The sequence below is a fragment of the Protopterus annectens genome, chromosome 9.part0, assembly GCF_019279795.1.
Source record: "Protopterus annectens isolate FY-2018-M chromosome 9.part0, PAN1.0, whole genome shotgun sequence".
Taxonomy (NCBI): domain Eukaryota; kingdom Metazoa; phylum Chordata; order Ceratodontiformes; family Protopteridae; genus Protopterus; species Protopterus annectens.
The window spans coordinates 669,373,771-669,398,968 of record NC_056743.1 but is presented as its reverse complement, the minus strand read 5'-3'; the positions used below and the strand labels follow the sequence as shown (position 1 = coordinate 669,398,968).

General features: G+C 41.2%; 1 protein-coding gene across 1 annotated transcript in view; it reads right to left on the bottom strand.

Moving 5' to 3' along the window:
* PRRC2A (proline rich coiled-coil 2A) overlaps window positions 1-25,198 on the bottom strand; it is a 3,202,076-nt gene that overhangs the window by 184,243 nt on the left and 2,992,635 nt on the right. The gene's annotated exons all lie outside the window — the stretch shown is intronic.

Below are 25,198 nucleotides of genomic sequence, written 5' to 3'. Positions count from 1 at the left end.
GGTTAAATTTAGCACAAAACCGACAGTAAGGCATGTTGTGATCAGGGCCTAGGCAAGGAATACAGTACAAATGAAAATCCTTATGAGGTATTTGCTTCCCACAAGTAATGCAATTATTAACTTTTACTGACATCGTTAAGGAGCAAGAAAAAGTTTCCCCAACGGGGTACTTAGCTTCAGTTTGAAGACTTCTGCTCTGAAACCCGAAAACGAAAATTTCAGGAGTCGGCAGACTGGCACTTGCGAACTGCTTCTGCTTTGGGCACCGCGCGGCAAGAAAGACTGATTAAAATGGCGTCGGCTGCAAGTTTCATACCCCTGATGACCTGACGTCATGGAAGAGGAGACAGCAACCGATGCAGTACCCAAGACTTTGTTATTCAGGCCGACTGAGGGCAACCTGCCTGCAGATTACCCAAATGTAATGACTGCAACAATGAAACACGAAGAACATCACTGAGTAAGTTCCAAATCTTCTTTGGTCTGGTGGGACCTCCTGAATGACCTTTTTGTCTAGCAGTTTTGAATCTCTGAACTGCAAGCTTCTCTCTGACTAGGAGGGACACTGGGCAACCTTTCTGTTTGGGGGAAATCTAGAAAGGTGGCATGAAATAACCTCTGGATATTATTTTCAGTACTCAATCTTGGACCTGGGTGCAAAGACAAGTACCCCCTGACTGCCTCCAGAGGTGGGCAGTCAGGCAACCCTTCAGGGTATGCTGAAAAAAAAAAATTATCAAAAAAAAGAATCTCAGAATGCCTGATTTTGCAGGTCTCCTCTGGCATGAGGACACCTCTTCCATTTGAACTACCCCCTCTGCCCCTGGAGTGGTCACCCTGTGAATCCTGGAAAGATCCCTGGGATTTACAGAGCCACATTTTCTTGTCATGATTCCATGAAAAAGATAGTTTAGGAATAATAAAAACGAATCTCTATGGCAAACAGATTTTTTCCATCATGTTCACTCCAGGAAAGTATTTCTTTCACAGTTTGGCCAGACACTTTTTATCAAAAGAAGCATTGATGAAAGAAGACTTGAAAGGCTCTGTAAAGTCACATGAATGCATCCAGGCATGTCTCCTAACGGTTATGCCTGACCCATTAGCCTGTGAGGGAACCTTCTACAGCATGGGATATTAACCTCATGGATCCATTGGAAAATAGTTGCCAGCAGTGAAGAGGACCTTTTATAGTACTCTACTGACATGGACCCAGAGTGGAATTTGGGGAGTTCCTTGCTCAAATCCCTCTGTAGTCTGTGAAGTGTTTTAAGTAATTCAGGGGTCTCGAGGCAAAGGTCGCTAAAGCAAAGATGCACTTTCCAAACCTAACACCCTGGATTCTTAAATGGGGATGGACTACAGAGCTCTGCTCCACTAGCTCCTTTTTAGTGGCTGTCGCCATAAACATAGCATCAACAGTGACAAGTGCCAAAAATTTGTCTGGGCATCGGGGAATAGGTTCAACAGACTCCAGTTTCTTCCATGCTTGGTGACCTCAATAAGGTCATTTGCCAGGGGAGTCAATCAAGATGTAGATGGGCTGGACTGAAAAGCTTTCAGAAAAACTGACTCTTCTGGGGAGGAGTATTTTGAAGACCGTCCACCTTTCTGTTTAAGGATCTCAAGGAGGTCTTTGAAAGAGATATCCGGTGGAGAACCTGCAGACCTTTCCCCATCATCAAAGTCAGTATCTACAGTGACAGACACCACTGGGGACTCAGTCTCCTTTTGCACGTTCTCTTATGGTGGGACCCCTTTGGTGGGATGGTTTGGAGAAGTATTCACAAATGGGAAATTCCTCAATGGGAATTGTCTGAATGCTAGATGATACTGGCTGACCCTGTGGAGTAGTTCTGAGAGGTTCAGAGCTGAGACCTGAAGGAGGAAGAGCAGTAGGATCAAAGAGGAGAGAGTAGTGAAATTTCTCTGTCAAGAGAAGACTCTCTTCACTAATCTGAAGGCAGATGGACTGGGAAAAGCTATGGTTGGCTGCATCAGAACTGAAACCCCCAAAGCAACCAAGCCTTGACCCTGCCTGGATCCATGCCTCCAGGAAGGAGCCAGGCCAGAGCTATCGAGCACTGATGCTCTGAGGGGCAAGGACAGCTCCAATAACAACAAAGTGGAATCCAGCTCAATGGATCCTGTGCCAACATTTCGGCTGCAAGACTCGTCCTGATCCAAATTAACAGAAGCAGAACCAGTCAGGGAGGCAGCTGGAGTCGAAGACCTACCGATCTTTGGATCTGACACAGACACACTTGGGGTTCTCGGACCCAAAGGCTCCAAAACCATGGATCGAAGGAGAAATCACTACATGAGAAGTGGACAGAAGGCTCATGGATCTGATGAGAGATGGAAACAGAATAACCCCCATCTGAATATGAGCTCTGAAAAATTTCCTCATCATCCTATCCACATCAGCCTTGGAAAGACTTCTGGAGGACTTGATGGACGAGGTGGTTAATTGTGGCCTAGACTCTCTCCTCAGTGCTGTTTGGAGAAATGTGAAAAAGAGATGAGGAGAGATTGGTTCAACTATGAACACAGGTGAGCAGGTTCAAGGAGACTGTCAGGATAGCAGTTGAATCAGAGTGCTTTCTTTTAGGATCTGAAGCAGTCTGATCTGATGTCTTCTGAATTTTTTGTGGAGGTTCCGAAGAAACCATGGTCGAAGTCAAAGCCTTTGGAGAACTGGTGGGGTATCTCTTCTGAGACGACTCAGTCTCTGAAAATTTTGTAGGTTTACTGGGGGTTTGAGCCTCTGAAGATAATTATGGAGAGGGTGGCAATATCCCCTTAAGGACTACCTTATTACGTGCATCACAAAGTGCTCTAGAATTAAATACAGCACAAACACAGCAGTCAGTATTAAGTTGTGCTGCTCCGAAGCAGCAAAAGCATCCTCTATGGGCATCAGAATTATGAATCTTATGAACACAGGACGTGCACTTTTTAAAGCCAGTTGGTTTCTCGGCAACAAGAAGGAAAGAGAGAATTTTTTTCTTTAAGATTAGCACACTACAAGCAATGGTAGATAGAATACCTTCTAAAGGGTAAAAAAATAGAAAAGAAAGGATGGACTAGTACCAGCAGTGGTATGGCAGAAAACTACCAGATGGCAGAAAAAGAAAATAAATGGTATAATGGTAGGCAAACACAAAAACTTGACAATTAGAAAGGGGAGGATTAACAGAAGCTAAGTTTTTAAAATACTTGCTACTCACAACTTAGTTTAATAACCCTTGTACCAAAAATGAAATAAAACAAACTAATGGAAAAAGAAACAGAGGCAATGGACAAAGAACACTCCGACAAAAAATACAATATAGTAATACAGTAATTTAATGAAGTAAGGTTAGTGCTTTCGTACAGGTCAGTGCCTGTACTTCTTCAGACAAATAAACAAAATGAACAAAGTCACCTAAATAACTTCCCCCAACAGGTAACCACACCTGCCAAATGTCACATGATCAATTAATACCAGAACTTTCTCTAAAAAACATTCTTTGGAATGATACAATTAAAGAAACAGCAAAATTAAAATTCTCTGAGTATGTCACAATTGCATCTAAAAAATGTATAACAGTAATAAAAATCCTGTCCTATAAACACTACATAAGTGGTTGAGTACATTCATATAAATATACAAGTATAACATGTAATTAAATAAATCCTAAAAATCTACAAGCATTAAATCACTTAAAAAATCACTTATGAACAATCATTTAAAATATGATGTATTTGCTACATATGCCAGAAAAATTCTTGTCTGAGTAAACTCCTTAGCTTTAAAATACAGGCTATGGAGCACACATCATTAATACCTGGGTACCTAAAGGCATTACACTTCAATTGCCATAAGAGCTCACACCTTTCCAACCATAATGAAATCGGGCCTCCCCTTATGGACCCGTTCACTTGCTCTATAACCCTAAAATCAAAGGAATGGTCAGGATGGTTGGTTGTGTGTCTTGCTAAGGCATTTTCTACCTTTTTGTTGTTGATGGCATATATATATGCATCATGAGCAACTCACTCAACAAAATCAACAGTAGGGGAAAGTCCTGCCCATTGCTGAGAGCCCAGGGGACGTGGATAAGCAGTTCCCTTATTATAATCCGCTTCGTCCCCACTCATTTTAATTTTGGCAGGTCTACATTTTATTAATTGAGCATCAATCCTAGAACAGATACGCTCAGTCATATTTGTACCGAATAAAGTCCTGACCAGTTTTTATAGCAGCATCCAATGCACATATTTCATTTTCAAGAACCCTGATTTAATCATCATAGTGAGCGATAAAACATTCCGTAAGCTGCAACCCCTGCATGTTGAATAATTTCAATAACTCATCATGGAAAGGGGAATCAGGTACAACACCTGTGGGATAACACCAGGTCCTCAGTCCTTTAGGTACAATATATTCCTGTTAATACATTCACGGAAGTAGACTACCTCGAGTTGCAGTTTCTTTAGTTTAAAAGACTTAGAATCCAAAATCCTTACTCTATTAGAGATGTTGATAGAGACTGTGTTGGTAGGAACAGCACTGTTGAAAACTGAGCTGTTGGAGTTCAAGTCTGTCATAGGTTGCAACCAGTGTTGCAGATCATCATCAGATGAAACAGTATTTGTAAATGTTTGTAAAATTTGACCATTATCATTCTGGTTCATGTCTCTGGGGGTTGTACTGGTTGTGACACCCACGGGACCACCTCACACGTCGGAATTCTCCTCACCATGACCTAGGTTTTGCAAGCCAGGGCTTGTTGAAGCTGAAGGGGAAGAAAGGCGGTTGTCCAAGTGATTATTAGATGCTGGAACTTTTGAAGCAGGAGCATTAGAAGTACTGCTTGCCACAATAGCAGCCAAATCATCCACCTTCTTATTAAGGGCATAAATCAAGCAAGTTAAGGACCCAATATCCCACATGGCACTAGAATCCAGTGTATCAGGAAACAAAGGAGTGCCAAAAACATTGCCCATTGCCATGAGAAAAAACTATTGTACCAAAAATGAAATAAAACAAGCTAGTGGAAAAAGAAACAGAGCCAATGGACACAGGACATTCAGACAAAAAATCCAGTATAGTAATACAGTAATTTAATGAAGTAAAGTTAGCGCTTTTGTACAAGTCAGTACCTGTACTTCAGACAAAAACAAAATGAACTGTCACCTAAATAACTTCCCCCAACAGGTAACCACACCTACCAAAAGTCACATGATCAATTAATATCAGAACTTTTTCTAAAAACATTCTTTGGAATGATACAATTAAAGAAACAGCAAAATTAAAATTCTATGAGTATGTCACAATTACATCTAAAAAATGTATAACAGTAATAAAAATCTTGTCCTATAAACACTACATAAGTGGTGGAGTACATTCAAATATACAAGTGTAATATGTAATTAACTAAATCCTAAAAATCTACATTAGATCACTTAAAAAAAATCACTTATGAACAATCGTTTAAAATATGATGCATTTGCTACATATGCCAGAAAAATTCTTATCTAAGTAAACTCCTTAGCTTTAGAATACAGGCTATGGAGCCCACATCATTAATACCTGGGTACCTAAAGGCATTACACCTCAATTGCCATAAGAGCTCACACCTTTCCAACGATAATGAAATCTGGCTTCCCCTTATGGACCCGTTCACTTGCCCTACAGCCCTAAAATCAAAGGAATGGTCAGGATGGTTGGTTGTGTCTTAAGGCATTTTCTACCTTCTTGTTTTTGATAGCATATATGTGTTCGTACAACCTATCCCGGTCTTCTATCTCTCTTTCCAATATAGAAGACAGGACAAATTTTACACCTGGTCAGGTTATACTATACTTCTGGAATTGCAATTAAACCTGCCATTAGAAACAAATCTGTGTTCCCTAACTGTAAACATACTACCAGTGTCAATAAACCTACAATACGGGCAGGTCACATACCAAAACATTCCTTTTACCCTAAAGGTAGTTACCGTTTTAGCCTCTAACAAGGATTTCAAGTTATGGCCCCTTTTAAAAATAACTACTGGTTTAGTTGGTAAAATATTCCTCACGTTATCATCCGATGTGATGAGATCCCAATTTTTATACAAAATACATTTTAGAAGGGCCTCATTACTAAAAGGGGTAATAAGGGACAAAGTGAAATCAACAGTCGAAATAAGTGAACCACTAGTTTCATCACAAATGGTATTGCCAATAACCACCTGGTCTAATAGAGAATCATTCAAGATTGCTTTATAAAAACCTGTAGACCTTTTGGAAGTTACTTCACTCAATGTGTCATCCAATAGTGCCTGTGAATAACCACATTTCAAAAACATATCCTTTAAAAGCTGACATTCCTCTAAAAAGTCAAAGTCAGAAACCATTCTAGCTGCTAGGACTAGTTAGTTGTCCTTTGACAACTGATTTCTTCTGGTGTCCTGGATGAGTGCTAGAAAAATGTAGGAAGGAATTTGAGTAAGTTTCCTTCCTAAAAATAGTAGCAATGTAATGCTGTCTAGTATGGTCCTTACTCAAACGTATATCCAAATACTTTCCCTTTGAAAATTACTGAGTTCCTAAGGTTTACCAGTGATTTTCAAAGGGAAAGTATTTCCTATTTGCATTAAGGACCACACTAGACAGCGTTACATTGCTACTATTATTACTCAAATTCCTTCCTACATTTTTGTAGCTCCCATCCAGGACACCAGAAGAAATCAGTTGTCAAAGGACAACTAGTCCGAGCAGCTAGAATGGTTTCTCACTATGATGACTTTTTAGTGGAATGTCAGCTTTTAAAGGATATGTTTTTGAAACATGGTTATCCACAGGCACTTCTGGATGACATATTGAGTGAAGTAACTTCCAAAAGGTCTAAAGGTTTTTATAAAGCAATCTTGAATGATTCTCTATTAGACCAGGTGGTTACTGGTAATACCATTTGTGATGTAACTAGTGGTTCACGTACAATTTCGACTGTTGATTTCACTTCGTCCCTTATTACCCCTTTAGTAATGAGGCCCTTCTTCTAAAATGTATTTTGTATAAAAATTGGGATCTCATCACATCGGATGATAACAGGAGGTATATTTTACCAACTAAACCAGTAGTTATTTTTAAAAGGGGCCATAACTTGAAATCCTTGTTAGAGCCTAAAAAGGTAACTACCTCTAGGGTAAAAGGAATGTTTCGATGTGAGACCTGCCCGTATTGTAGGTTTATTGACACTGGTAGTATGTTTACAGTTAGGGAACACAGATTTTTTTCTAATGGCAGGTTTAACTGCAATACCAGAAGTATAGTATACCTGGCCAGGTGTAAAATTTGTCCTGCCTTCTATACTGGAAAGACAGATAGAAGACTGAGTTGTATGAACACATGTATGCCATCAAAAACAAGAAGGTAGAAAAATGCCTTTGCAAGACACAACCAACCATCCTGACCATTCTATTGATTTTAGGGTTATAGAGCAAGTGAACGGGTCGAAAGGGGAGGCCCGATTTCATTATGGTTGGAAAGGTGTGAGCTCTTATGGCAACTGAGGTGTAATGCCTTTAGGTACCCAGGTATTAATGATGTGTGCTCCATAGCCTGTATTCTAAAGCTAAGGAGTTTACTCAGATAAGAATTTTTCTGGCATATGTAGCAAATACATTATATTTTAAATGATTGTTCATAAGTGATTTTTTAAGTGATCTTACACTTGTAGAGTTTTAGGATTTATTTAATTACATATTACACTTGTATATTTGCATGAATGTACTCAGCCACTTATGTAGTGTTTATAGGACAGGATTTTTATTACGGTTATACATTTTTTAAATTGTAATTGTGACATACTCATATAATTTTAATGTCTCTATTTCTTTAATTGTATCATTCTAAAGAATATTTTTTAGAAAAAGTTCTGGTATTAATTGATCATGTGACTTTTTGGCAGGTGTGGTTACCTGTTGGGGGAAGTTATTTAGGTGACTTTGTTCATTTTATTTCTTTGTCTGAAGAAGTACAGGCACTGACCTGTATGAAAGAGCTAACCTTACTTCATTAAATTACTGTATTTCTATATTGGATTTTTTTGTCTGAGTGTTCTTTGTCCATTGCCTCCGTTTCTTTTTCCATAAGTTTAATAACCCAAAAGTAGCTCTTTGAGAAGGATCAGCGTCCATTTGAGATGGAGGTAAATGAGATTTGGGGTACTGCTAGCTGACTGGCCCATTATGGGTAGGGGGAGGAGCTCATGAGTTGGACCCGAAAGTCTTGTGTATGTGGCAGATTTGGATTCGATACTTAAAATGCTGAAGAATGAATGAAAAGGACATCGGATTGACAGATCTTTTCATCCCAGTCAGTCTGATAAAAAATATGGGTAACTCAAGCTTCCACCTACATCCAGTCCGCCAAATTCAGTGTTTCAACCCTTCAAAATCTTCCTTTTCCATAATGCCATTCCCACCCCACCCCCCGACTAGCTCACACTGAGTTTCACACCGAACATAAAACACACTTGTACTGCCTTTGAACCAGGCAGGAAGATCTTTCATGTCCTACAGACCAGCAGGGAAATGGCTGTCATATTGGATGGAATGGGATGAAATGATCTACATTATTTTAAGTACATAACTTTCATATCTTATTCATCCAGTCAGTCTGATCAATAACGTGTATCAGAATCCACATCCAAGTAATTCCTGAGTAACCTCATGACAGAAGACCTTTTAGGAGACAGCCTACAAAGAAAGCTCTGGATCTGGAAATACAGACAACTTGTAGTATTTAATGTGAGAGGAGTACCAGGTACTTGTTTGAAAAATGTCATCCAAGGAAAGATATTGGAAGAATGCTTTTGAAGCCACTACAGCCCTAGTTTAAGAACCCTCGGCTTGGAGGGTAAGTATCTGAGTCTTCAGGAACTTTGCAAAAGGCAATTCAAATCTACACCTGACGTAGTTCTGTAAAACCTGAAGGATTTTGTTGAGAGGGCTGAAGAAGGTCTCTAAGCTGGGCACCCCCCCCCCCCCGTTTCTTTGACTAGTGATGTATGGTAACTTTACCTCATATCTCTGGATCCAAAGGAGGATGACTCCAAGTAGGTGCTTGTGCAACATACTCCTCTATCATCAGAGCCTTAGGAGGTGACAGAACTGAAGAATCACTATCATGTCTTTGGATCTGAAGGGCTTATCATCTAACTTTTGAGGATTATCCATTTCTGGATCTGGAGGTAGAAACCCCTTAACAGTTAGCTTCTCTGGTCTGCTAGCACACTGGGAACAAAAAAACAGAACAAATACAGACTGCACTGAGATAACACACCTCCAAACACACAACAAAGAGATCATGTAGATCTTGAGGATCAGTTTTGCGCCCACACTTGGCACACTTCTTAAAACAAATGGATTTCTCCATTAAACTATAATACCACAAACAGTCAAATGGACAAGAACCAACACTCAAACTACTTTCCAATAAACCTCCCCAAGATACACTCACACACCTGAATGCCTGAAACAGCTACCACAGGTAAGCTGTTAAGAAAAAACACCTCTAAGAATATGCTAACAAATAATCTAATTATTATAGACTAACCACTTTTACTAACAAGAAGCAGGAAGGAAGATGGTGGGAATGCCAAAGAGAAAGGCTAGTCAAGATAAATATCCTGACCCTTACTTTCTCCTTTTCTTTCCAACCACTACATAGTTATTGGTCTAAAATCTCATTGTATTCTACCTCTCCTAAAACATTCTCTCGCCTCAATACTGGTTCTCCATTATCTCCTTTTCTCCCCTATCAAGTTCATTTTCAGATAAGCTTCACAGTTCTTTACATGATGCTATTATTTAATGGCATTTTGTTTAAATGTGTATTAGCGGATTACTTGTATACCTCTGTTTACTATGTTCTTTATGTAATTTTTTGGGTGCTTTTCTCCAAGAAAAAAAAATCATAGCTCATTGTATGTATGATACTGCTATAATACTCTAACTTGTATATATTTGTTGATTACTTGTATACCTCTGTTTACTATACTCTTTATGTAATGTTGGAATTTTTCTGGAGCTTTTTTCCCTGGACCTCCTCTGAAGGGGGCGGCTTTCTGCCGAGACTATCCAAATGCAACACCTAAATAAATGAATAAATAACATTCAAACGGTCATGCACTAGAGGCAATAAGGGAAACATCTGAAACAGTAACAACTAACCTTTAGGGCTACAAAAAGTTACACTGCAATCTCAAAGGTACAAATAATAGGTGTAGCACTTTTCTGTCCAGATCTTGCTGCAAATCTGAAAGGTGGTAAATGAGATCTGAGCTAGCTGGGGGGACTCTAGGCTGGAGCACTGAATCTGCCTCGGATCCAAGCAAAGCCTTGAGGTCCCATATGTCTGACAGGATGGATTGAATGAACAGAATCTCTAGTGTTTTAGGCAATGTACATAACAGAGCTTTTCCATGACGAACAGTACGGTCAAAATTTTGAAAAGTGGAATATGCGTTAAAAAAATAAAATAAAATCTTGCAAGGGAGTGGCTAGAATCCAGATACATCTTCCAGTGAAGGGGTAAGAACTGAGACAAAGAAATTAATACAAATGTTGAAAGTCATTCATTTTATGGACCAGCTTCTTATTTATTTTTACTTATTTAGTTTATTTACTGGGGTAGTACACTGATCACAAAAGACAATAGGAGGGCACAGGCCGGGTGAAAAAATTCACAAAAAATAAAACAGAACAAACAGAGTAATCACAAATACTATAGACAATTGATACAATACATACTTATCAACAGAGCAGAAATTGTGAATCAATTTTAGTAGTAAATAGGAGGTGGAACCAGCTGGTGAGAAAAGAGGGTCAAATTAAGAGTGATTGCAGATGAAGAGGGAGTTACGTTATGTGTCCAATGGAAAAGTAAAGATTTTTGCTGGAGGTGTCTTTTGAGCTGAAATCTATATGTGGGGAAAGGGGAGAATTCTTTTAGGTGAGGGGAAGAGGGATTACCTGAGCTTGGGTGCAAAAATGGAGGAGTGGTCAATACAGTGCAGTGGAATGGAAATTGGTTTGGAGTGAGGGAGCTAATTGGAAGATGTTGGAGGGGGTGGTTTTATTGGGGAGGTTGGCTGCAAGAGGTAGGAAGGCAATCTGGTTGAACTAGCTTGAAAAGGAGGGACCCTAGGAGTAAGCTCAACTTTGTAGGAGACTGGCAGCCATTTGGCTTCAGACAGGGTGATGCTGTGGTGTTCCTATGGGGGGGGGTGAATAGTACCAGTTGTGTACCTACCATAAATGTAGATGTTAGAGTGTATTCACTGTTGCAGTCATTACACTTGGGTTATCCTGCTGGTAGGCTACCCGCAGTCGGCCTGAATTCCAAAGTCTTGGTCCAGCGTCGGTTGCTGTCGCCTCTTCCCTGATGTCAGTGCGACAGGGGTATAAAAGATGCAGCCGACGCCATTTTCTTCAGTTTTTCTTGCCCCCAGATGTCAGGTGTCCCCAAAAGGGTAGGCTAAAAATGTACAGTTTTGTACCTACCATAAATGTAGATGTTTGAGTGTATACACTGCTGCAGTCATTACACTTGGGTTATCCTTCCGTCAGGCGGTTCCCCAGTCGGCCTGAGTTCCAAAGTCTTGGTCCGGCGTCGGTTGCTGTCGCCTCCTCCCTGACGTCAGTGCGACAGGGGTACATAAGATGCAGCCGACGCCATTTTCTTCAGTTTTTCTTGCCCCAGATGTCAGGTGCCTCTAAATAGGTAGGCAATTCCAATTGCTAATAAAACATACATAAGAAAAGCAAACAACTTACAGCTACCAGCAAATACTCCCCATAGGTAGTAAGGGTAGAAAACATAGGTACGTACCAGCCAGTAAGAGGGGAAAGAGGGAGGGTAACCTGGACTGCAGCAGTGTATACACTCGAACATCTACATTTATGGTAGGTACAAAACTGTACTATGTTCATCGTGTTACACTGCTGCAGTCATTACACTTGGGTAGAATCCCAAAGCTGAGGTAGGGTGGCTGGTTCTATAAGGCATTAGGGGTGGCTATAAGGCCCTGCAGCACTGCAGTTGTGAAGCCAGCTCTGGATTTAGAGTACAGAGGCAGATGGTAATGTTTGGTGAAGGTATGTACAGAACTCCAAGTTGCGACTTCCAAAATATCCTTGGTAGGTACTCCCCTGAGGTAGGCAGTTGAAGTGGCTGTTGCCCAGGTGGAGTGAGATCTAATGCTGCTAGGTACAGGTTTTCCATGGTATGTGTAGCAGAAACGTATGCAATGTCCTATCCATTTTGAAATAGTCTGTTTTGAAATGGCTTTTCCCTGTGCTCCTGCAGCATATGCTACCAATAATTGCTCAGATTTTCTGAAAGCTTTGGTCTAGTACAAGTAGAAGTGTAACTGCCTGTGAATGTCCAAAGAATGCAGTAGTCTCTCCCCTTTATTCTGTGGTTTAGGATAAAAAGTTGGCAGGTGAATAGTTTGGTTTAGAGCCACACTGGATACCACCTTTGGCATAAACGTAGGGTTAGTTCTTAAAGACAACCTGTCCTGGTGGAAAATGAGGAAAGGTTCCACTGCCATTAGTGCCTGTAATTCTGAAACTCTTCGTGCTGATGTTATTGCCAGGAGCAGAGCAGTTTTCCAAGAGATGTATTTTAATTCTGCTGTGTTAGCCGGCTCAAAAGGAGGTAAAGTTAATTTTTCCAAAACAAAGTTGAGGTCCCAAGTTGGAGTAGGTGCTCTACGGGGAGGTCTTAAGTTTTTAGCCCCTCTGAGGTACTGTTTTAACAGAGGATGAGAGAAAATTGGTGGATCAGTGTTGTAATGAGCAGAGATGGCAGAGGCGTGGATCTTGATGGATGAGAAGGAGAGGCCTTTGTCCGGCATCTCAGTTAAGTATTGTAGTATCTGAGGAATGTTTGGGACAACAGGGTCAAGGCTGTGAGCTTGGTTCCAGGCACAGAATCTCTTCCATTTATCCGAATAGGCTTTCCTGGTACTAGGCCTTCTGGCCTCCAGAATGACATCCATAACAGCTTTGGAGAGAGGCATTGCTTGCTTGACTAAGGAATCTTCCATGCAGCTAGGGTTAAGGTCTTTAGCTGGCTGTGTAGTATTTGATTGTTGTGCTGAGTCAGCAGATGTGGGATTTGAGGCAAAATCCAGGGTGGTTCTTGTGCTAAGCTCCTTAAGATTGGGTACCAGTGCTGGCTTGGCCAGTCTGGTGCAATCAGGATCATCTTTGGCTCTTCTTGCCTGGCTTTTATGAGTAGGAGAGGTAGTGGTGGGAAAGCGTATACTTGTAGGTTCTCCCAGCTGAATGAGAGGGCATCCACTTTCCATGCTTGTGGATGGTAACTCCTTGTGCAGAATGTTTGTAGCTGGCAGTTTATTGGGGATGCAAACAGATCTATGTCTGGGCTCCACCATTTCTGTGTTATCATTCTGAATATTTGTGGATTCAATTCCCATTCGTGGGGATCCATGATGTTTCTGCTTAAGTCGTCTGCCAGTGTGTTTTTCTCTCCTGGCAGGAATTGTGCTTGCAGATTAACTTGAAAGTTTATAGCTGTGTTCCACAAGGTCATGGCTTGTCTGCATAGGGGGTAGGAGTGAGTGCCCCCTTGCTTGTTTATGGACCACATAACTGTGGTGTTGTCTGTCTTCAGCAGTAGTTGTCCTGGATGCAGCAGGTCCTTGAAAGCTAGAAGGGCATTTTGTACAGCTAGCATCTCTTTTTGATTGATGTGAAGATGCCTTTGTTCTGTGGGCCACGTGCCCTGAATACATTTGCCTGCCATGTGTGCTCCCCAGGCGTAATCCAATGCATCTGTTGTCAGTGTTTGCCTGGCTGTGAGTTGTGTAAAAGGCTGTCCCTTGTTGAGGTGACAAGCTTGAGCCCACCACTGAAACTCCTGTTGAAGGCAAAGGATTAGTGGTATAACTGTTTCCAAACTTTGACAGTGTTGAGACCATACATTCTTTAGGTACCATTGTAGTTTCCTCATATGCAGTCTGGCATATGGAATTAGTAGTATGCCGGATGCCATGTAGCGCAAGGCCTGCAGAATTTTTCTTGCAGGGAGTTGTGTCTTTGTTGCCATCAATTGAAAGTATTGAGTCGGTTGTCCTTGCTCGTCTGGCGTGAGATAAGCCATTTGGACCGTTGTGTTCAAGCTGGCACCCAGAAATATTATGTTTTGTGAGGGCACTAGTTTTGATTTCTTTTCGTTTACTGTGTACCCCAGGCAACTTAACGTTTTTACAAACGCCAGATGCTTTAGAAGAATGTCCTTGCTCTCTGCTTGAATCAGGCAGTCATTCAGGTACGGATAAATTTGAATTCCTTTCTGTCTGCAAAATGCAATTACTGGTGCCAGGCACTTTGTGAAGACCCTGGGTGCAGTAGATAAGCCAAAGGGCAGTGCAGAGAATTGGTAGTGCATTGAACCAGCTATGAATCTGAGGTATCTTCTGCAGTTTTGTCTGATAGGGACATGCAAGTATGCCTCCTTGAGGTCCAAAGTCACGAGCCAAGCTTTCTTGCCCAGCATGGGAAGAAGCTGCTGTAGTGTCAACATTTTGAATTTCGGAACATCCAGGTAAGTCTTTAGAGATGAAAGATCCAGAATGGGCCTCCAGGCTTTGTCCTTTCTGGGTACCAGAAAGAGTCTTGAGTAAAATCCTTGTCCTTGCTCCTGTGATGGTACCTTTTGAATAGCTCTCATATCCATGAGTGCTGTAATTTGTTTTTGAGCCTCTGCCCATTGATGTGGTGGCAGATTTGGCATTCCTTTTAACCTTGGCAGAGTGTGAAAGTGGAACCTGTAACCTTGAAATACAATGTTGAGAACCCATTTGTCTTTGGTGATCATTTGCCAATTGTGGTAGAAGAGTGCCAGTTTTCCTCCCAAGGGGGCTGCCAAGAGAGATTTGTTTGGCAGCTGTAGTGGGAAGTCATTGGAACTGCTTTTGATATGGTTGGGGCCGGTCTTCCCCCTCTTTCTGGCCTGATGCGACCCATTGTCGAGGCCTGTAAGGGCCTTGTGTTTGACCTCTACCTATTGGACGTCTGCATCTTCCCCTTTGAGGTCTGTCTGTAATTGGAAAGGACCAATTCTTAATTGGCCAGTTTCTGCTAAATCTAGGAGGCTGAACCTGTAAGAAATCCTTCACCGTTTGCATAGATTTTGCCTTATCCTCCATTTTCTTTAATACCTCTTCTGCCTTGACTCCAAATAACACATCCTGCTGCAAAGGTGCATCCAATAATTTTGCTTTAACATGATCTGGTAACGTATGTTCTTTTAACCAAGCATGTCTTCTAATGACAGAGCCTGTAACTGCTGCTCTGCAGGAGGTCTCTAGAGAATCAAAACCACATTGCAAAGTATGCTTTCCCACTTGTTCAGCTGCATGCAATAAATCCTGAAATTCTTTAAAATTAGGAGGATCTGATTCTGGTAGCATTTTTTGTTTTAACTGAGACAGTAAAAATTGCTGATATTTTAGCATGTGAAACTGGCAATTTAAGGCTCTCATTGCTAAAGTTGCAGACGTATATACTTTCTTTATATGAACAACCCAAAACCAGCAGAAGAACTACATAAAACAACAGAAGAATCCACAACTTCAGAAGCAAATTTATTCTCTCTCTCTGACGTCTCGGCTGTAGCCTTCAAGGAGTATAAACCTTACAAATACCAAAACTGAATTTATACTGATTCACAAAACAATTATACAATAAATCAATTAAATATAAATTAACTCAATTCATTACATCAAATCAATACTCTCCAATTAAAGTCTTCATTAAGACCATGGGGATGTAGTGTATTAAATTTCAAAATATATACAGCTTCATTATATAATAAAATTTGTTTAATATTAACACTGACATGACGGGAATGGTATATTTGCTCTAAAACAGTACCTTGTAACCCCTCATTTTTGCTCTGGTGAAAATTTTTAAAATGCATAGCCACAGAACTTTCTTCCTTATTATTAATATTGTCCCTGGCATGCTCCAAAAGCCTAACCTTAAAAGCCCTTTTGGTCTCTCCAATATAAAATTTATCACAAGGGCATTTAAGTGCATATATCACCCTTTCAGAATTGCAATTAAAACATTACATGTTTTAAAACTAACATTGTTGATATAAGAAAAATGAGAAACTATGAAATTACAGGCTTTGCATTTGCCACATCTAGAAGTACCCTTCATAGATAGGCTATGCTGTACACTAACTACAGGCATAGTAAACTTACTTTTTACTAAAAAATCTTTAATATTTTTCCCTCATCTATAGGAAAATTTGAGATGTGCATTCAACCATAAAGACACACTACTTAAAGAACTAAAATATTTCCAAAAATGGTTGATCACTTTAACCAATTCACCACTAAAACAACCAAAAGTAACAAAATACAATACATCCTTCTGTCTATTATTCATATCATTGTACTTTACTAAATCTCTATTAGACAAATGATTAGTAACTTTTTTACACCTATATCCAAAAAAACGTTTATAACTATTTGTTATTATTTCCTCACTATAGCCCCTTTGATGAAACATTTCCATTAATAAACTAAGTTCCTTTTTAAATACAATCTCACTATTACATAATCTAGAAATTCTTACCATCTCTCCATACGGTAGACCTTCTATTGTATGGGGAGGGTGACAACTAGTGCCATGTATATATTGTGTACCTCCTTCAAACTTCCTATTAACTGATGTCACTAGTTCTTTACCATTAACAATGTTCAACACAATATCAAGAAAAGAAATAGAAACACCTTTTTTAACCCCATCAAATTTCAATGAAAATCTATTATTATGTAGATCTAAAATAAACTGATCTACCCAAGCTTCACCACCTTCCAACAAAAAAATCAAATCATCCACAAACCTATAATATTTAATAACATATTTATGGAAAAAATAATTCCTGTATAAAAATTCAGACTCAAAAAGGCCCATAGCAAGGTTTGCATACATAGGGGCAAAAGCTGCCCCCATGGCTGTGCCTTGTTTTTGTCGATACAAACAATCGTTAAATTCAAAAAAAATTTTTGTTAGAGAAATAAATAAGTTCAACAATATACTCTGTGGCCGGATGATCACCTAAGAAAAACCTTACAGCTTCTATACCAAAAGAATGGCTAATGTTGGTATATAGACTCTTGACGTCAACCGTGACCCAATACATACATTTATTCCATTTAACATCCCTTATCTTGTCTAAAAAATCAAAGACATCAGAGATGTAGGATGGCAAAGTCTTGACTTTAGTCAAGAGAAAATTGTGTAGAAAAACACCTAAACTATGTAAGAAGTAATTACATCCAGAAACGATGGGTCTCCCAGGTGGAGCTCTCAAGTCTTTATGTATTTTAGGGAGACAGGAAAAGGTAGCCATTTTACATCCTTCTATTTTAAATTTGTTTTTTAAATCTGCTGCGGAAAAATAGCCAAGCCTTTGTCCTTTATCCAATAGTTCTTTATACTCATTTAGGGCAATATTATATAAATCCCATCCCACCTTTTCATAAACTGTAGTATTTAAATGATCCATGCACATTTTAAGATATTGGGAAAAATGCATGACAACCAACTTATTGCCCTTATCGGATGGTTTAAAAATAATTTCTCTATTGTTACTCAATGCTACTAGAGCTTTCCATTCTTTAAAGCATAAATTGTATTGTATATTGCCTCTACTTTTCATATATTCACTAAATGCAGATTCAATAGAGAAATTTAACATTCACAAAATGCAAAACATTATTATTTAGAACTGGAGGTATAAAACAACTAGTTGATTGAACACATGCAGTGTCAAATCTATAATATGCATCAGGAATCTCACCTGATGTACAGGAATAAAAACTTTCCGAAGAAACATCCATACTGTCTTCAGAAGATGCAGAATATGAGCGATTGTGTACATTACCAAAAAAGTTCTTTAAATGTAACTTTCTACCAAATCTATATACATCACTCTTCATCTCATGTACACGAGAAATTACAGTAGGAATCAACTTTAGTCCACGATTAAGAACAGCAAGTTCAATATCAGTAAAAAAATGTCCTGACAAATTAACAATATAGTCGTTTGTGGGAAGTATATACTTTCTTTCCCCATCTGTCTAATGCTCTAGAATCTCTGTCAGAGGGAACTGGACTCTTGGCTGATGAGGTCTTAACTCCTTTGGGTCCCTGAGAAACAGTTTCAGGGTCAGTTACAGGGCTTTTATACAGAAATTTGTGTGACTCAGAGACTCTGTATTATCTGTCAGGTTTAACAGGGGCTGGAGGTAAGAAATAAGGATTTAAGCTGGATTCAGTATACACATCATCCACAATATCTAACACTGGCGGAATAGCAAGGGGTCTGTGTTGAGGTAATAAAAGGAAGTCTCTGAGCCTTTTCTTGGATTCTGAGTAATCCTGGCCTTCCCAGTGGAAATGCTCCATCATGGTATGTAGGGTTTCCCCAAAGGAGTAGTCCTCAGGCGGTGAGGCTGATGGAATAGATTCCTCAGCATCAGAATCCTCATAAGGGGGTAAAGAATATCCTAGGTCTGAGGATGAATCAGAAGAGATGGACACCTGGTCGGATGAGTCATAGTCTGCATCCTGTCTGGGCCTTTTATCAGGAGGGGGATGGGACCCCCTGATCAGAGTGATTAGGTCTTCGGCCATTTTGAGCATTTGTTTCTTAGGCATGGAGGCCTGTCCTGGAGAATGCTGTATTTATTTCTTTGATTTTAAAGGAGGCTTAGACTTAGCTGAAGGTTTAATGCTTAACTGAGTAGGTCTGAAGACACCCTCTGAAGCTGTGGGTTGCTCAGCTACTCTGGATCCCTCTGAAAGGTTAGTCTCGTTAGGCTGAATAACTTGTGCGTCTGAAGGCCCAGCCATCTCCACATGGGAGTCAGAGGCGGCCTGTGGTTCTACAGAAGTGGTTGTCTGGGGCTGCGAAGGCACCTCGCTGAAAACTGGAGAACCGGCGACTGGCCTAGAAGAGGCTTCGTCGTCAGTTTTGGGCCTCGGATGTCTATCCTTGTCTCTGCGTTTTGTGTGTATTCCGGTCGTCGGAAGTTCCGACGGCATGGTATAATTGAATTTTCTACCAAAATAATGTCGGGCAAAATAAAACCGACATTTAATAGTGCGCTTGTTAAACCTAGCACAAAACCGACAACCAGTGATGTTGTGGTCTGGGCCTAGGCATGGGATACAATAAGAATGGAAATCCTTATGAGGTATTTGCTTCCCACAAGAAATACAGTTATTAACTTTTACTGACATCGGTCTGAGGCAAGAAAAAGTTTCCCCAACGGGGTACTTAGCTTTGTAGAAGACTTCGGTTCTGGATTCGGAAGGAAAATCTCAGGAGACGGTCGACCGGCACTTGCTAACTGCTTTTGATTCGGGCACCACGCGGCAAGAATGACTGAAGAAAATGGCATTGGCTGCATCTTATATACCCCTGTCGCACTGACGTCAGGGAGGAGGCGACAGCAACCGATGCCGGACCAAGACTTTGGAACTCAGGCCGACTGGGGAACCGCCTGATGGCAGGATAACCCAAGTGTAATGACTGCAGCAGTGTAACACGATGAACATCATTGCTTATAAAAGCATACACTAAAATAAACAATACCTTCATCTACAAGCAAATACACCACATAGGTTGTATAGGATAGAGAAGTACAGATAAGTCCCAGCAAAGAAGGGGGGATGGTGGGTGGGTAACCTGGACTGTAACAGTGAATACACTCGAACATCTATATTTATGGTAGGTACACAACTATACTATGTTCATCGTGTTTCACTGCTGCAGTCATTACACTTGGGTTGAATCCCAAAGCTGAGGTTGGGCAGCTGGGTCTAAACAGAATTAGGAGTGGCTATAAGGCCCTGCAAAACTGCAGTGGCAAACCTGCTCTGGATTTAGAATAAAGAGGTAAGTGGTAGTGCTTAGTAAAAGTGTGCACTGAAGTCCAAGTTGCAGCCTCCAAAATATCCTTGGTTGGTACTCCTCTGAGGAAGGCTGCTGAGGTGGCTGCTGCCCTGGTAGAATGTGGTCTAATGCCCTTAGGCACCAATTTGCCATGTTGTGAATATCAGAAACGAATCCAGTGTTCTATCCATTTTGAAATAGTCTGCTTTGAGATAGCCTTTCCTTGTGATCCTGCAGCATATGCCACAAAAAGTTGCTCAGTCTTTCTGAAAGCTTTACTTTTGTCCAAGTAGAAGCGTAGCTGTCTGTGTATGTCCAAAGAATGCAGAAGTGTCTCTCCTTTATTCCGTGGGTTTGGGTAAAAAGTAGGCAAATGAATGGTTTGATTAAGAGCCACACTGGACACTACCTTAGGCATAAATGTTGGGTTTGTCCTTAAGAGAAACCCTGTCCGGATGGAAGATAATAAAAGGTTCCACAGCCATTAATGCCTGTAACTCTGAGACTCTTCTTGCTGATGTTATTGCTAGGAGCAGAGCTGTTTTCCATGATAAGAATTTTATCTCAGCTGTATTGGCTGGCTCAAAAGGAGGCAGTGTGAGTTTTTCCAAGACAAAATTGAGGTCCCATGCAGGTACTGGTGCTCTCCTTGGAGGTCTTATGTTTTTGGCCCCCCAAACATAAGCAGTGGATGTGAAAAAATAGATGGGTCTGTATTGTAATGAGCTGAAATGGCAGAGGCATGGATCTTAATTGATGAGAAGGATAGGCCTTTGTCCAGCATCTCAGATATTGTAAAATCTGAGGAATATTTGGAACAAGCGTGTCAATTCCTTGTGCCTGGTTCCAAGCACAGAATCTCTTCCATTTTTCGGCATAAGATTTTCTGGTGCTGGGCCTCCTGGCCTCCAAAATAACACCCATAACCGCTTTAGAGAGAGGTGTATTCTGAATGGTTACACTATCTGCCATGCAGCTAGATTTAGAGTTCTGAGTTAGCTGTGCAGGATCTGATTTGTTTTGTTGGGTCAGTAAATGAGGAATTTGAGGCAATGTCCAGGCTGGGCCTTGGGACAAGCTCCTTAAGATTGGGTACCAGTGTTGGTATGGCCAATCCGGGGCAATCAGTATCATTTGTGGCTTCTCTTGTCTGATCTTTAGGAGTACCTTGGGGAGGAGAGGCAGTGGAGGAAAGGCATATACTGTAAGGTTGTTCCAGCTGAATGACAAAGCATCCACTATCCATGCTTGTTTGTGATAAGTCCTTGTGCAGAATCTCAGAAGTTGGCAGTTGTGAGGGGAGGCAAAAAGATCTATGTCTGGGCATCCCCATTTCCTTGTTATCATGCTGAAGATTTGTGGATCTAGTTTCCACTCCTGAGGATCCATGAGGTTTCTGCTTAGTTCGTCTGCCAGAGCATTTGTTTTTCCTGGCAGGAATTGTGCTTGCAGGTGTACTTGGTAGGTCAATGCTGTGTTCCACAAAATCATGGCTTGTCTGCAGAGGGAGTAGGAATGTGTGCCCCCCTGCTTGTTTTATGTACCACATGACTGTGGTGTTGTCCGTCTTTATAAGCAGCTGTCCCGGATGAAGTAGGTCCTTGAAGGCTGTCAGGGCATTTTGTACAGCTAGCATTCTCTTTTTGATTGATGTGTAGATACCTTTGGCTTGGGGGCCATGTGCCCTGAATACATTTTCCTGCCATGTGGGCCCCCCAGGCATAATCTGATGCATCTGTTGTTAGTGTTTGCCTGGCTGTGGGTAAAGTGAATGGTTGTCCCTTGTTGTGGTGACAGGCCTGTGCCCACCATCGAAACTCCTGTTGCAAGCAGGGAATGAGTGAAATTAATGATTCCAGGCTGTGGCAATGTTGAGTCCAAACACTTTTTAGACACCATTGTAGTTTCCTCATATGCAGTCTTGCATATGGAATTAGCAGAATGCAGGAGGGTAGCCCAGAGCCTGCAGAATTTTTCTTGCAGATAACTGGGTCTTTGTTGCCATGCTTTCAAAATAAGAACTCAGTTGCCTTTGTCTGGCGTGAGATAAGCCATCTGGGCAGTTGTATTTAAGCTTGCACCCAGGAATATTATCTCTTGAGAGGGTACTAGTTTTGATTTATTTTCCTTTACTGTGTACCCTAGGCAAATTAGTAATCTTTTTACAAATGCCAGATGCTTTAGTAGAATGTCTTTGGTCTCTGCTTGAATAAGGCAGTCGTTCAAGTAGGGATACATTAGAATTCCTCTGTCTGCAAAATGCAATTACTGGTGCCAGGCATTTTGTGAAGACCCTGGGCACAGTGGATAAGCCAAAGGGCGGTGCAGAGAATTGGTAGTGCATTGAGCCAGTTATGAATCTGAGGTATCTTCTGCAAGATTGTCTGATTGGGACATGCAGGTATGCCTCTTTGAGGTCCAAAGTTACAAGCCAAGCCTTCTTGCCCAGCATGGGCAGAAGCTGCTGCAGAGTCAACATTTTGAATTTCGGAACGTCCAGAAAAGTATTTAGAATAGACAGGTCCAGAATTGGTCTCCATGCTTTGTCCTTTCTTGGTACTAAGAAAAGTTTTGAGTAAAATCCTTGTCCCTGCTCTTGTTGTGGCACTGGCTGAATAGCCCTCATGTCCATGAGAGATGAAACTTGGTTTTGTGCCTCTGCCCATTGATTGTGTGGCAGGTCTGGCATACCTTTTGCCTTTGGAAGGGTGTGAAAGTGGAACCTGTAGCCCTGACAGACTATATTTAAGACCCATTTATCCTGGGTGATCATGTGCCAATTTTGTGAAAGAAGTGCTAGCTTTCCCCCTAAGGGTGCTGCCAAAAGATAAATGCTTGGCATTAGCAGAAGGAAGTCATTGGGACTGTTTCCTATATGGCTGTGATTTGTCTTCTCCGTTTTTGGAGGTAGAAGCACCCCATTGTTTGGGCCTGTATGAGCCCTGGGACTGTTGTCTGCCTCTATGGCTTCTGTATCTGCCTCTTTGTGGCCTGTCTGACACGGGAAAGGACCAGTTCTTAGAAGGCCAGTTCCTGCTAAATCTGGGTGGCTGTACCTGTAAGAAATCCTTCACTGTCTGCATAGATTTAGCTTTATCCTCCATTTTCTTCAACACCTCTTCTGCCTTAACACCAAAGTATCATGCTGTAATGGAGCATCCAATAATTTTGCTTTAACATGATCAGACAGTGTCTGTTCCTTTAACCAAGCATGCCTTCTAATGACAGAACCTGTTACAGCGGCCCTGCAAGAGGCCTCCAGTGAATCATAACCACATTGCAAAGTATGCTTTCTCACTTGTTCAGCTGCATGCAATAAATCCTGCAATTCCTTGTTCTCAGAACATTCAGAATTTGTCAACATTTTCTGTTTTAACAGAGACATTAAGTACTGCTGATATTTAAGCATATGAACTGACAATTTAAAGCCGTTACAGCCCAGGTAGCAGAAGTGTAAACTTTTTTCCCCCATTTGTCCAGTGCCCTAGAATCTCTATCTGAGGGGACAGGGTTTTTTGCAGTAGCAGCCTTGACCCCTTTGGGACCCTGAAAAATAGTTTCTGGGTCAGCAGCAGGGTTTTTATATAGAAATTTATGAGAATCTGGAACCCTGTAGTATCTGTCTGGCTTAACAGGTGCAGGAGGTAAAGAGTCGGGAGACAGGCCGGACTCTGAAAATACATCATCTACAATGTCTAGAACAGGTGGAATAGCAAGAGGTCTGTGCTGACGTAGTAAAAGAAAGTCTCTGAGCCTTTTCTTAGAATCTGAATAATCTTGGCTCTCCCAGTGGAAAATGCTCCCTCATGGTATTGCAGGGTTTCCCCAAATGAGTAATCCTCAGGAGGAAAAGCTGAAGGAATAGATTCTTCAGCATCAGACTCCTCATAGGGAGGAATAGAGTATCCCTGTTCTGAAGAGGAGTCAGAGAAAATGGAAACCTGATTAGAGGAATCATATTCAGTGTCTTGCCTAGGCCTCTTATCAGGGGGGGGGATGGGAACCCCTGATCAAAGTAATTAGGTCTTCGGCCATTTTGAGCATCTGTTTCTTAGGCATGGAAGTCTGTCCTGGAGAATGCTGTACTTGTTTCCTTGTCTTTAAAACTGTTTTAGTCTTTGTCTTGGATGCTGAAGTTGGCTTGATATAAAGCTGTGTAGGTCTGAAAACACCCTCAGAAGCCGATGCCTGCTCAGCGGCTCCGGACCCATCTGAGGGATTAGTTTCCGAAGGCCCAATACACCTTGAGTATCCAGAGGCCTAGTCGTCTACACGTGGGAGTCGGAGGCGGCCTGTGGCTCTGAGGTAGCGGGTGTCAGGGACTGCGAAAGCGCCTCACTGAGAACCGGCGACTGGCCTAGAAGAGGCTTCGTTGTCGGTTTCGGACCTCGGATGCCTGTCCTTTTCTTTTTCCTTGCGCTTTTTATGAACTTCGGTCGTCGGCTGTTCTGACGGCATTATGTAGTTAAACCTTCGGCCAAAGTAATGAAAAGCAAAATCGTACAGATGCTTAATAGTGCGTTGGTTAAATCTAGCACAAAACCGACAACTAGCAACGTCATGGTCAGGGCCTAGGCAAGGCATACAGTAAGAATGAAAATCCTTATGAGGTATTTGCTTCTCACAAGAAATACAATTAACTTTTTCTGACATCGGTCTAGAGCAAGAAAAAAGTTTCCCCAACGGGGTACTTAGCTTTATAGAAGACTTCGGATCTGAAATTCAATTTCGAAAATCTCAGGAGTCGGCCGACCGGCACTTGCGAACTGCTTTTGCTTCGGGCACCACACGGCAAGAAAGACTGAAGAAAACGGCGTCGGCTGCATCTTTTATACCACTGGCGCACTGACGTCAGGGAAGAGGCAACAGCAACTGAAGCCAGACCAAGACTTTGGAATTCAGGCCGACTGCGGGTAGCCTGCCAGCAGGATAACCCAAGTGTAATCACTGCAACAGTGAAACACGATGAACATCAGCAGATTTTGTTTTAAATGGACTGTAGCATGGGTGTTTTATTAAAAATAATAAGAGGCTGTGGCTATGAAGTAGAGACCATATCCAAGCTGAGCAAGGAGGACTCTCTTGCCTATTGTAGCCCTAAGCTGGTCTGGAGAGAGAGGGAGATATTTTCCAGGGCAAGAATAAAAAGAGAACTAATCTTTTTCCTAGTGTTTTCAATGTGTCTTTGGAAATTAAGTCACTAGTCCAACCA